General features: G+C 43.6%; 1 long non-coding RNA gene across 1 annotated transcript; it reads left to right on the plus strand.

The window, feature by feature from the left end:
• Window positions 1-9,281: 9,281 nt before the first annotated feature.
• LOC146026755 (uncharacterized) lies at window positions 9,282-13,534 on the plus strand. The gene is made up of 3 exons (XR_014454535.1): window positions 9,282-9,350; window positions 12,286-12,374; window positions 13,347-13,534. It is a non-coding gene; the product is annotated as an uncharacterized LOC146026755 (long non-coding RNA).
• Window positions 13,535-15,086: the final 1,552 nt, after the last annotated feature.

The following is a 15,086-nucleotide window of genomic DNA, read 5'->3' on the forward strand; positions in this document are numbered from 1 at the left end:
TCAGGGAAATTTTTGATGATTGAATGACGTTCCAATCGTGTCCACGTATTGTGCATGTCACTATCCTTTACAGGCATTACCTCATCCCTGTCTCCCCGTCCACAAGGAGGTTCCACTGTGTGCAGAGGGTGAATCTGTATCCCCCCTGCACCATTGGACAACATCCCAGGAACAACTATCTCTGTGCTGTGTTGTGTGTACTTACCTGTGTCTCCAATCGTGTTCCTGGCATCAGCCATCTTCTCGACCCGAATGGCAGCAGCAGCTTGGGCTGTCTCAGCCTCTCTCTCCTTTCCGCTAGCTTCGCAAGGGATGGCTGATGTCAGGAATCCCCTCTGTGGATCTGTATCTTGCTTATAGGGGGTAAAAACAGTACACAAGTTATTCATTTTCAGGTTATTTTTGGTTTCACTTCGGACTTGAATTGTTCCCTTTTTTACATATTGGTGAGTGGAAACATTCGTATTCCTGTGGCTGATTACACTTGCATCTGACAGATAACTATGTTCCTTTTTGATTGTACTTTCCTTCTGCCACAATTTTAGACATTCATTCTGTTCAACTCTTTCCTCGAGTGGCAAGAGCAAACATTTCTGATCTCTAACTGCTGATAAGACTTCTGGATCGAAACCACCAACACTGGGAAATTCTAACTTGCTGCCTTGTGTTAATCCCTTTCCATTTCTTTTTGTAAACAACTGCTCGTTCACTGTGCTCCAACACATTATGGAAGCCGCCGACCCTTTGGGTCGACTAGATTCCTCCCTAACTGACTCGGTATCCCTGTGTGACCTGTTATTACCCATAATTACAGGAATAAAAGTTCACAGCTAGCAGAAACCGGAGGTCCCTTTATCAGTGAGTCACTCCCAATCACTCCTTCTCCACAAAATGGCACTATTCCGCAATCAAGCGTGAAGCCCACTATGCGAGGTAATGTACTCAATCACCACTCGCTTTACGGTCAGAAACGCATAACTACACGTCTTGCGGGGTGCGGCAGAATTTTGCAGAATACAAGAAAACTTGTTTTTCCTGTACCCTCAAAATCGGTATTTCTAAAGTAGCTGATCGGATCACTGGGTTCCGATTTAGCCTCTTGTACCCTCCCAGTGGATCAAAATAGGTAGTTCCACGGAAGGGGCAGTTCCTATGGGCACGCCGTCACGTGCACCTTGTCCTACACCGGACTACGATTCCTGTCCTACCCTGGACTGCGCTTGAGTCGTGTCGTCACACACCCGTTCGCCTCAGTTTTGTTTCACACTGGGCGCTAGTTACACCTTGGTCTTATGCTTATATTTGAAATATTTCTGTACAGAAAAGTCTTCCCAGGTTGGTAGTTTCTCACCAGATACTTATGCAGGTATAAATCCCTTTTAAATAGCTATAGGAATCTATTAAAATAATGCTTGAGTTGCTTGTTTATGAGAAAATGAACAAAAAGAAAAAAACTTATTTTCTCTTATTAACCACCGCCTTATCCGCAGTATATTACTATTTTAAATAAAGCTCGTGATTCAATACTGTTCACCTTTGAGTTCCTATGTGTGCTGCATGCGCAGTGCCAGTGAACAGCCACGTGTGTACGTGTGTTTTGTTAAACCTGTTCACAGGCCGCCGATGAATCGGCCACCCACGTGTTCTATAGTGTATTTGCAAGGTTGCGCTTGGGTTTCGCTATACGCAGTAATTGCGCATAAATATGGAATAAATCCCTTAACTTCGTCCGCAAGTTATGTATCAAGATGCGAAATGAATCCCGCACTTAATCCGTAAATCACGTACACAGATGCGAAAATTTCCCCGATGTGAGCATGTGCGCGCGCACCTTGCGTAATACACAATAGACACTTTACGTTACTGAAAAAAAACCGGAACTTATCGCCACGTGGCGGAGTCCCTGGCCCTGCAGTAACTAACACTAAAGTTATAGTTTTGCACAGAGGGGATCCTCTATGTACTATAATAAAACACAGGCCTTTGTCTCCACGTGTGCGAACTTTATCGCACGTGGCACATATACTGTAATAAACAAGCAACTCAAGACACTATACCCCGTTAAACTACTTGTGGCAGGCAGAAGTACAGTTTACTAAACACTTAGATATGCTTTAAAACACGTGGCTTAATGTTTCCTTGGATTTCACTTATTGTACTTCGGGTTCAAACGCTAGCACTTCTCGAACCCCGCACCGCCGCGGACCTGGCCTATCCAGCAATGGATAATAAATACTTCCACCCTTTTGCTGGTATAGGTCAAGCCGCGCGCCTGGTACTGAGCTCTAGAATGTGAAACGGACGGACGAGCCCCCAATTGCAAATGGCGATTAAATATGACCAAAGAAACAATAAGTGAAAAGCGCAGGTTACGTATTATGTCCGTAACCAGCGTACCCTTTATACCTAGCTACGTGCGAACAAAGCGTAGCGCAGCGTAGCGTACCTTTATTGTGTATTGTACACCAAAGAACCAATACCTTAATATGAGATCCTTTCGCAGTACTCTGACTCTAATCTGCGAATATACCTTTAAAGACAGTGTCCGTAATATACCTTATCGCTATATATGCGAATGAACAGACACAACCACAGTATAGAAGTAAGGAGATAGGAACTCCATAAAAAGATGTATTTAAGTCCCTAACGGACAAAAGGGGGTTACAGGAATACAGGTATAACAAGTTATACAATAGTCTAACAATGAGTATACTAAACAGGCTCTACTAGGGGAAGAAAATACAGATACAGGATACAATCATAATCAGCCACATTACATAAAAGGGGAATACGAATGTCTACCTTCAGGGGAAATAGCGCAGCGCAGTCCGGTCAGAGCTCACTATGTTCAGGTTTGAACATAGTCCGGTCAATGGTCAGGGAAAGGAAGATGTGCCGAAGTGACCGAGGCCGCCCTGGGTCACCTATCTTATAGGGTCAGAAGGGGGAGGTCAAAGGCCATTCCTATTGGTCAGGGTTCGTATGTCAAGTCCTCTGTGATTGGGGAAAAGTAATACAACTGGTTTGCAAAGGTGCAGGGGGAAGGTGAACTTTAGAGTCCTTTGTTTGTTGGTATCGTCGTCAGGGGTTGTAAATAGCAGTAGAAACCGCATACAACTAGATTCTTTTGTTATATACTTTTAAACAGAAACTGTCTTAGGAATATGGATTATGTCCATAACTATCGGGCCGTGTGTATTGCGAAATATTCGCAATGACCGGAATACTGCGCATAAGAAACAGAACGGAACGGTACTAAACACTATACAGACAGATGTATGCAATGCTAACTAAGCTATGTGTGGCGTTCTAAACCTTTAACTATATTTTATTTAGTGTCAGTATGTTCTTATGAATTTATGTGAAATAGTATGGCTACGCTTCTGGTCCACTTTGTCACACAGACTCGGGTATGGAAACTTTATTTGCGCAACTCTGCGAACCAAAATGGCGGCCATACTATCCTAAAATGGCGTGTGTGCAACTCGACTTTAACACATCTAATGGTGAGGTGGAACGTTTTAAACTCCACATTGGCCCTGCACAGTATTTTTCACAGAATAGCATTCTATTTTGCAGGGGGATGCCAAAAACGCTACCACTGGCCCTGTCTAGGGGAGGGGGGGTAATTAGGTTGCATAGAGAAACGAGTTCCCCCACCTCTGCATGACCACTTTAAGCTGTGCTCTCCACCCACCGCTGCACTGCTCCTGCCTGCCGCACCTCTCCTGGCTGCTGCACTGCACTTTAATGAAGTTTTACTGGACTTAATCCTTTCATAAATTGCTTAACATGCAAGGTCTTTATATAGCAAAATTCTCAATAGGAACTGAAATATGACAGTTTAACCTGCTTTTTATCCAATAATAATGTCTGATGTGGTAAAAAAAGAAGGGGCAGTTAGAGGCTGCACGTTAACATGGCTGTAGATTTAAAGAGAGAAGCAGGGACCTATTAAGAGAGGAAGAGGCCCATGTGAAGTTTCCCTCTGGACATCTCCTCTCTAGCTAGCAGCACACAGGCTCTGGTCTCTAGGGTCACTCGTAGACCCTAGTGAGATCCCAATGTTGAGGGCACATGCGCAGGGCTCTGGTCAAAATGGAGTGACAGCCATTTTCCAGGTGATTTTCTTACTAGGCATGTATGAAATGACAGGAAAATAGCTGCTGCACTCGGCTGATCAGGGGCGTTTACACTAATATCACAAAGGTCTGTACCCAGCTTAGACAGTCTGTACCTTTGCATGGGACACTGGGAAGCCCCCTCCCACTGGGTGTTATTTCCCAATGTACTTGTAAGTGCATCTTTAAGAAGGTCTTCACTAAATATATTTTTTATTTTGAGTGACAGGCCGACGGTATGACATTATACTGTTTAATATTCAACGCACTTGCCAGAACTCAGCTCCTGTAGAGCAATGATTAAGCAATATCTGCAGTTTTACTTCCCATCGCTCCAGCCATAAAAACTCATCTGAATTTAAAATGCAATAAGAGGATGCCTAGATCAAAGTTGTAATAAGGTAATTGTACTGAATGCCATTATAGTATAAGAAGCGTTTAACATTCTTACTATGTACACATTATGCCTTACATGAATTCTACAAAAGTACTTGCAAGGTTATATGGAGAGCTCTGCTGCAGCCGTCATACAAAATACTCTTCTTACCACACAACCTCGCTGTTCATCATTATGGAGAAATGGAGAAACCGTCATTTAATATAGGAGAAAATCTGTATTTCTCCAAAACTGGAGCCAGAACAGACTGAATCTATTCAAAAATATACTACAGGTTGAGTATTCTTATCCGAAATGCTCGGGACCACGAGTATTTTGGATAAGGGATTTTTTCGGTTTTTGGAAAAAAATTTCCCCATACTTACCTGGCATTCAGCATGAATCGCTAATTAGAGAATTCGCAAATAAAGTGATTAGTGAACGATTGTGAATGCATACCATATTCATTGCGCATGCACGTGGGGAATTAGTGACTAAACATGTGTATGGATCGTAAACACAATGTGGCCAAAATTTGACTGACAGGAAGCTGGCAATTGGGGGGGGGGGGGAAGAAACTCTACGTTTTCTGGGTCTTTTAAAAAAAAAAAACACAGGCATTTCCTGGCATATCTATCTATCTATCTATCTATTTATCTATCTATTTCTCTTATATGTATAAAAACAAGTATGCTTGGCATAATTATTTGATAGAACAGTGGTAGCCAACTCCAGTCCTGGAGAGCTAACAGTTAGTTAGTACACTCAGGTGCACTTATCACTCACTGACACATTTTAAAAGATCCACAGGTGGAGCTAATTACTTCACTTGTGATTGTGGGCATAGGCGTGCACAGACCATTTTATTAGGGGGTGCACCATTGGAGGGGCATGTCTATCACCGCCTACTAAGCGTGTCTATCACCACCTACTGGGCATCAATACAAACTAAATAGAAGGTGACTTATTTATGTATATGGACTTCAGAATGAATCATTCCCCCCTTCTCCCCCCCCCCCCACACACACACACAGTAGAAAGAAACAGAGATAGTGTGTGCCGCAGGTGCACATCAGAAATGTACACCGTAATGCCCATTACACGCCATTATGCCCATTACACCTCATACTGTTATGCCCATTACACATTATACCACATACTGTAATGCCTATTTCATATTATGCCACATTAGTGCTGGCTGGAGAGCGGGGACAGCGGCCAGGCAGCCCACCCATTTTCTCTTGATCCGGCCCTTCTGCATGCAATGTATCACATTCGATCCCCACACCCTGCTGCTGGGAGAGGGCACCTAAAATCCCCAACATCACACCCCCCCCCCCCCAAATTGATAAACTGACCCCACAAAGCATAGTCAGGCAGCTTCCTCCTGGTGTCTGCAGCCCCAGTGCCGAGCACTGCATCTATCAATACCTGCTGCTGGGAGTCTGCTCAGCATCTGCTGTCTGCGGTAAAGCCTACAGCTGCTATGCATGGTGCTGGGCGCCACTTGCCTCATTATCACAGCGTGGCTGTTCTAGAGAGAAAGACAAAGTGTACCACATCGCCGAGCAGGAAGTAAGTGTGTGGGGCAGACGGGTCAGGCAGGCACCTGGTGATAGCCAACGTGATGAGCGCAGTCTGCTTCGACCACCCCTACAGGCACAAGGACCGGGAGTTCCAGGCGCTGCTCAGCAACAATGACAAGTCCAGCCGCTAGGTGGGGGCGGGCAGCCTGGTGGACATCATGCCCTGGATGCATCGCTTCCTCAACCCATCTGGAATGCGTTATGAGGGGCAGCGCCACAGCCAAAACCATTCCCTGCTCTAGCCAGTGATACTGCGGCTGTGTGCATGTGGCTTAGCTCAGGAGCATGAGCAGAGCCGCCGCTGCCATCAGACACTCCACTTTGCCAATAAAGATGGCACTGCATGCAAGCATGAGGGGGTCATTAGGAGGTGCCTGTGCACCCCTGGCACCCCCCGTGCGCACGCCTATGATTGTGGGGTAGATTTATTAAGCTCGGTTAGGTGATAAAGTGACTGGTTTTTATCACCGGCCAATCAGCTCCTACCCGTCGTTTTTCAAACCAAGCATGTAGCTGCACAGTTAGGAGCTGATTGACCGGTGATAAAAACCCAGACACTTTATCACTTCAACGAGCTTAGTAAATCTGCCCTTCTGTGTTGAGATCTGGAAAACATTAACTGTTGGTAGCTCTCGAGGACTGGAGTTGGCTACCTCTGCTCTAGAACAACTCTATGATATATTTATATTTAAAGTAAGCTCTGTGCAACAACAATATATTACTTTAATACTTAAGATATATTGAATTCTTTACACTCATGATGGAAATTTTTAAATGACCAAAGCAGGATCTATCTTCCTGCAGTGTGGGTGAGAAATAATATTTAGAGGAGCACACAGTCTGGTTCTAAAATAACTCAAAGTTGCTCTTGGAGTAATAGCTTTCCTGTGGGGTAGGCTAATTGGACCATTTTCCCTATCAAACCTCAGCTCTAGTAGAGATTTGCTTCATGAAGATCACACATAACTTTGCTAAGCAAACAGTATACATCGTATACATAAAACCTTAGGATATGTCTGCGTAGTGGATGGGAGGCTTTATGTACAGATAGAGAAAAGCAATAATTGCAGCCAGCAATAATTTGGTACTTTCAGACTCACGTGTTTGACAGCCAGAGCTGGGACAATAGGAACAGACATCCGTGCATGAGTGGCATTGCCCACCATTGGTTTTGCTAAAAAGAACAAGAGAGAATTCCCATATTACCGCTATTCCCATAATATCACACTCATTATTATAAAACTAAATGCACAGAGATAATGTAAGTGAAGATTCATAATACTGCATTTGTAGTACAGATCACACCAATATGCTACATTGTTAAACATGGCTTATGAATCTGTCATTTGGAAAACTAATAAAAGTAATAATTATAATAAATTTATTAAGGGCTTTTCTCCTGCAGGACTCAGGCCACATATCATGGTACTAAATACAAAGTCATTACAATGATATCAAATTGAAAAACATACAGAATTAATGAAGAACTAAACCTAGAGAGCGCAATAAGTGTTGTGCAGGGCTGGCGTCCACATTTTGGGTAATCACTTCTATGGGTTATATATTCTTGGGTGCGCTACATAGGATTACCCTGGGTGGAATAGGTCATGCCCTGAAGAGGTGACACAAAATGGGTGGTTGGAGCATCTTAGTGCTAGGTGTAGTGTCCCAGCATAAATGTCAGATCCATGTCCTTTATACATGCGCATACCATGTTAGGTGTTATACTGTGGGAGACCCAAGGAACATATGAGAAAAAGGACTTGTGTAATAGTATGATATACCCTGTACGAATAGATCCAGTACATGAGCAGTACATAATGCCAATGGAGGAACCGTCCCAGGCAGCCATCTAGGTTGCTGCTGGCAGGCTGTACAACCAGTTAATGCATTTTACAATGCTGGGACTGTACTAACACTGACACAGACTACAGTTACCAGAACAAAAGGCTTGCTCACTCCCTGCTTCACTGGAAGAAAAGCTTAAGTTTAAGGTACTTAAGGCATACAATCAATGCAATGGACCCGATTTTTTTAATCTCATGGATCTTATGTATCCATAAGATGCATGAGATCCATGAAATAAAAAATCGTGAGCCCCCAATAACCATTGTTAAAGCCACCAGCACTATCAACGCCAACCCGAAGCGTGGCGAGCCCGTGAGGGGCGGCGGTACGCGTCCTCCGACCTTTTCATACCCTCACTATCCATGTCGGCGAGGAGTTGATTTCATATAGTGTGGCGAGCGCAGCGAGCCACCGAGCCGGAAGCGTGGCGAGGGGACGCGGACTACTTTACATGTATTCCATGTCCCCTCGCGGGGCTCGCTGCGCTCGCCACGCTATATAAAATCAACTCCACGCCGACGTGGATAGTGGGGGTATGAAAAGGTCGGAGGACGCGTACCGCCACCCCTCGCGGGCTCGCTGCGCTCGCCACGCTTCCGGTTGGCGTCAATAGTGGGGTGGCGTTAACAATGGGGGGGGGGGGGGGGGCATTTCACCCATGAGGGAGGGTTAGCAATTAAAATTGGGGTTTTGGGGGCTTTTTACATTGATTCCAATGTAAAAATCTCGTCGATCGCGTCGATTGCATCTTCTCATGCATCTTATGCCGCACAAACACATAAAATGCTTGAGATATCAGCCCCACACATACAATCTAGATCGTGGGCACCGTGCTAGGAAAGCAGTACCCATCCAATACATGTAGCCTGTCAGCACTGAAGACACTATTGTTGGTGTGTTGAAGTATTTACAGTTCCAACTAGTAGGGGACTGAGTGTCAACAGCGACCAATACATGTTTTATTAGGAAAAAGCGCAATTTTAGAGATTTTGTTATCCCAAGATGCATCTGCAAAAAAAGATCACATTCCATTATGGTCTCTTTCCCCTTCACGTTAGCCCAGCACTTATACATGCATGCCAATGGTACCCTTTTTGTCCAGTTGCAGGTTGAGTTACACGTCATTTAGCATTGACCAAGTGTGTAAAAAAATAATATATAATTTACTGCCAAAGGAACCACAAATCACGTTTATATCGGACTCATCGGAATAAGAACCCCCAGATCTTCATTTGCAAAGTGCAAAATGACATAGGGGGAAATCATCCATGTTGGTGTCATTAGCATCACTTTGTACAACTGTACCTAGATCTCCACCAGAGCACAGACACTGACTTCTACTCTTTTCTTGTTCAGGTTTTATACAGCAGAACTGATTGTCGGCCTGCAACATGTGCACAGCAAGGGGATTGTACACCGGTTAGTATAGTAAATTTATATCTTACAGCTACCTGCAATAACTGCAGTATCTATATTTATCTATAGTACAGATGTAGTACAGATGGTGTAATGGTTAGCATTACTGCCTCACAGTACTGAGGTCATGGGTTCAATTCCCACCATGGCCCCAACTGTGCAGAGTTTTTATATTCTCCCCGTACTTGCGTGGGTTTTCCCTAGGTACTCTTGTTTCCTCCGACAATCCAAAAATTAGGAATTTAATACCTACCGGTAATTCCTTTTCACGTAGTCCTTATGGGATACTGGGAATCGTCTTAAGACATTGGGTATTAGAGGGTATCCGCAGGAGACAGGCACATCTATAACTTTGAACTGGGTGTACTGGCTCCTCCCCTCTGATTCCCTGCCCACGAGCCAGTTAAGGTAAAACTGTGCCAGAAGGAGGATGAACATATGAGAGGAATGATATTTTTATTATTTATTTATTAACAGTTTCTTATATAGCGCAGCATATTCCGTTGCGCTTTACAAAGGAGACAGTTATACAACAAAACAGGGTATTTACAGACAGTCAAAATGTAGGAGGGCCCTGCTCGCAAGCTTACAATCTATAGGGAAATAGGCATTGATACATAAGGATAGATACTGTATTCTTTATTGCATCGATTCCACCAGAATGCAAGGTTCTATGACTGGTTCTGGAATTTGATAAGCTTGCCTGAAGAGATGAGTTTTTAGGGAACGCTTATAGGTTTGGAGACTGGAGGAGAGTCTTATTGTGCTTGGGAGGGCATTCCACAGAGTGGGTGCAGCCCATAGAAAGTCCTGCAGTCGGGAATGGTAGCGAGTAATAGGTGTGTGGATGAGAGACGCAGATCTTGGGAGGAGCGTAGAGGTCGTGTTGGATGATATTTTGAGATAAGAGAAGATATGTATGTTGGTGTAGTTTGGTTTATGGCTTTGTGTGTAAGTAAAAGAATTTTGTATTGAATACGGTAGAATACAGGTAACCAATGAAGTGACTGACAGAGTAGCTTTGCAGATGATGAACGTCTGGCTAGGAAGATTAGCCTTGCAGCTACATTCATAATGGACTGTAGTGGTGAGAGTCTGTATTGGGGAAGGCCAATAAGGAGACTATTGCAATAATCGATGCGTGAGATGATGAGAGCATGGATTAGAGTTTTTGCAGTGTCTTGTGTAAGGTAAGTGCGAATTTTAAATATGTTTTTTAGGTGCATGTGGCATGATTTTGAGACAGATTGAATGTGGGGTACAAAGGAAAGTTCTGAGTCAAGGATAACACCTAGGCAGCGAGCTTGAGAGGTAGGAGTGATTGTCATCTTCTCAACAGCGATAGAGATATCAGGTTGGTAACTACTATTTATTGGCGGAAATATAATTAATTCTGTTTTTGAGATATTAAGTTTGAGGTGGCGAGATGACATCCAGGATGAAACAGCAGAAAGGCATTCAGAGACACGGCTCAATACAGATGGGGACAGGTCCGGGGAGGATAGATAGAGCTGAGTATCATCCGCATACAGATGATACTGAAATCCAAAGGAGCTGATTAGTTTGCCAAGAGATGAGGTATAGATTGAGAAAAGCAGGGGGCCTAAAACTGAACCCTGAGGTACTCCAACTGAAAGAGGTAGCGAAGAGGAGGTAGAATCAGAGAAACGAACACTAAAGGATCGGTTAGATAGGTAGGATGAGAACCAAGAGAGGGCTGTGTCTTTAAGACCTATGGATTGTAGTGTTTGTATGAGAAGTGTGTGGTCAACAGTGTCAAAAGCAGAAGAGAGATCTAGAAGAATTAGTAGTGAGTAGTGGCCTTTAGACTTAGCAGTGACCAGATCATTCACAACTTTAGTCAGTGCTGTCTCTGTGGAGTGTTGGGCACGACAGGACGATAGTGCCAATAAAGAGAACACTAAAATGTTGATTCACCTAAAGACACTGTACTGTCGTTCTTCATTTGATAGCTGAGTGCCGCACCTACCCTGTGCATATATATATATATATATATATATATATAATGATTACATTAAAATAGGGGGGGGGGGGGGGCAAAATGTTGTGCCTAGGGGCGGCCTGACCCCTTAATTCGCCCCTGGGAGCAAGGTTTATAGCGAGGTAAATATCCTCACTTACCTCATGACCACATTTTGAATTACCCAACATATGTGCCCTTCCCAATATCTGTGGCATCCAATTTAAATTTTCAGTGAAGAAATTTAAAAATGGGATGTGACCACACGCACAGAGGCTCCCTCACACACACTTGCATACTCACTTCTGCAAAAGAAGATCCAGCTCCCAATGTTGGAACAAGAAGACCCAGCTTTGGAGAAAGTCCCGACAATTTTCCTAAAATTAATGATTTTAGAAAAAAAGAATCAGACGTGCCCTGGAGGTGCGTGATAAGAACGCTGTGATTCCTCCCATTTTCAGTCCTGGAATAACAAAACCCTGCGGCAACAGGAAAAAACCTGCGCCACATTCCTTTTTCATTTCACACCAGCAATTTGATTCACCCATATAAGGCCTATTAATATATTTGTAGGCTAGTCCCTGAAAACCCAAATTTTCAAAGGATATCTGCAAATGTTAAGGCTCATCTGAATGTATGAAGTAGTTACTGCAGCAGATATCTCCCAATATCTGCCGGGATCCCTCCATTTACGGGAGCAGCCGCAGCCTCAGTAAGCAGGGAGAGGTTTGGACAGTGTTTACTACAAATGGTCTGCCAGGTTTCTGCCTCCATAACTGGATATTCAGACTGTTACAATAGTAAATACAAAGTAACGCAACACTGAAATTAGGATAAAAAGAAAAGGAAAATGGGAGGGGTACACAGGATTTGAACCCCCCCCCCCCCCCTTCATAATAAAGTAATACTAAATAAATACAGTGCATCTTTGTTAATCAATGTTTCTTATGTTTTTAGCACAAGCCGGCGCACTAGACTTCCTGTTGGGCTGGAACACAGCAGTGGAAGCTGCCCAATCCCAGGATTCTCCTTATAATGGACACACAGTAAGTCAGATGTTATAACATTTGTGATATTATATTTCATAATCTGTTAATTGAGATTTCTTGAATATACAATGAAAATAATGTAAAATGAATACAGCACATAAATGGAAGAAATATTTCCTACAGGTGGAGCAGGCTTTATGGCTCATGTCAGTATGATGCAGTACTCTGGCACCTCATGACACAGTGCATTACACCCAAAGCAGTATTACTGCATAGTGCTCCTGTGATGCATCATAGGGTATAGGTCAACGGGTCGACCCAATTAAGGTTGACACTCAATAGGTTGACAGGCCATAAGTCGATACCTTAAAAAGGTTGGCATGGCTTTGGTCAACAGTGACAAACAGTCAACACAAGCATCACGTTGACATGAGTTTTTCATGTTATGGTGTTTATGTCGACTTACATGTATATGGACACTGTATCAGTGTACCTCATTCACTCGCCATGCTCGGGGCACACTATTATATTCTCCCTCTATGTCCACATCCATAGAAAAAAACACTTATTCTGGGGGGAAAAAAAGTTAAAAACGATTGTCAACTTTTTTTGTCGACCTTTTTAAGGTGTTGTACTAAAGCCTGTTGACCAATAGAGGACGATATACCGACCGAATAACTATCATACTAATGGGACTCATTCTTCTATAATCCCGAAACACATGGAGCCAAGTTTTGCTGCCAACACTAATGGAATACTGTAGATTCCTCATTCATGGGATGATCACTAGCTGTTTGCCTCCTCCTGTCACTGTCCATCACCTATGGGACTGGCTATACCTGCTGCTCTGTCTGTGTGACTGATGGACAGAAGGACAGAGCCCAACAAGTGCCATCATACAGTAAGAGGGGAGAGGAAGTAACTAGTGGTAGTAATGGGTGGTTGTCTCACCTTTAGTATAGATTTGCCAGCACACAGTTTCTGGTATCTACTGTTTATTTCTCTCACTGCAACTGTCCTTCTTTTCAGGAGTATAAAGGCCATCAACCGGGGTGGACGATTCCTCCAGTACCACCACGAATCAACCAGCTGGGAACATCCAGATCACAACTACTCTGTGTTTACAATAAATAATCATGACCTGCAGGAGGCCCCAAAGTCTCCTAATATCCCCATCGGAGACCACAAACCACTTGCCTGACTACACTTGCTTGGTGTTAAAGTGAATAAAGCTTTAATAAAATAAAGCCATTTATTAAAGCAATTTACATATATATGTCATCTATGGAAACAAAATATGTTACCCTAATGGCCAATTTGGGCTGTATATAAGAAATAGCAATGCAGTAGGGAAGTATGATATATTATAGGGGAATATAATAAACCAGAAGTCAGCAGCTTACTGCCTCTGCCATACATACATACATACACACAAACACACACACACATACTGTATATGGCTGTAACAATAATATGTTATGTTTGTTTGTTTGTTGATCTAAAAAATGGTGACCACGCTTAATCAAACGCGTCTAGTTAGACACCTGAAGATAGCAGACTACGCGTCTAGTTAGACACCTGAAGATAGCAGACTACGCGTCTAGTTAGACACCTGAAGATAGCAGACTACGTGTCTAGTTAGACACCTGAAGATAGCAGACTACGTGTCTAGTTAGACACCTGAAGATAGCAGACTACGTGTCTAGTTAGACACCTGAAGATAGCAGACTACGCGTCTAGTTAGACACCTGAAGATAGCAGACTACGCGTCTAGATCAACAGTAACAAAAGTTTAGGAATCTATCTAGACAGGTTCCACTAAGGGTGGTCGACCATGACATGATCGATATAGACAGCATCGATCTGCTATTCCATAACCCACAAAACCATTAGCTATGAGGCATATAAAAGGAGCGAGACGACACTCAGCAGATTGCGAGTACTGATGAATTGATATCATGGCTGGCAACCCCAAACTATCAAATGTTCTGGTGCCACTGGTCATGGGTGAGTATCAAAAGCTAAGCTCAATTTTGAGAAGTGTGTATAAGAAAGCCTGTCTCTTGGTGTGTGCAGGGAAGCCTGTCTCTTATTGGTGTGTGCAGGGAAGCCTGTCTTGTATTGGTGTGTGCAGGGAAGCCTGTCTCTTATTGGTGTGTGCAGGAGAGCCTGTCTCTTATTGGTGGGTGCAGGGAAGCCTGTCTCTTATTGGTGGGTGCAGGGAAAGCCTGCCTTTTAAATGGGTTGTACGAGGAAGCCTGTCTGAGTGGTGTGTATAGAAAAGTTTGCCTCTGAGTGCGGTGTCTAGGGAAGTGTATGGGTTTGGGTCATTAGGTTGACCCATATTAGGTCAACTTGCATTGGGTTGACCCATATTAGGTCAACTTGCATTGGGTTGACATGAGTTTTTCAAGTCCCCCCCCCCCGAATGTCACCATAGTCAACAGTCAAAGTACACCACGTCCCCTTGCTTCGGGCACGGTGCCTCACTGCACTTGGCATGCTATTTTATACTCCCTCCATGCCAAGAGGATATTAGGGAATGAAATACCGCCTGTCGGCACATGTCGGCTCAAAAAAAGGGAAAAACTCATGTCGACCTTGCTGATGTTGATCTTCTGACCCTGTCGACCTAAGCCATGTTAATCTTTGTGGTTGACCCAATGTTATATAATGGCCATATATCGTGCGTATAGAGCAGCCTATCTCTGAGTGTTGTGTGTATAGAGCAGCCTATCCCTGAGTGTTGTGTGTATAGAGCAGCCTATC

Source organism: Crinia signifera, chromosome 1, assembly GCF_055691185.1.
Source record: "Crinia signifera chromosome 1, ASM5569118v1, whole genome shotgun sequence".
Lineage (NCBI taxonomy): Eukaryota > Metazoa > Chordata > Amphibia > Anura > Myobatrachidae > Crinia > Crinia signifera.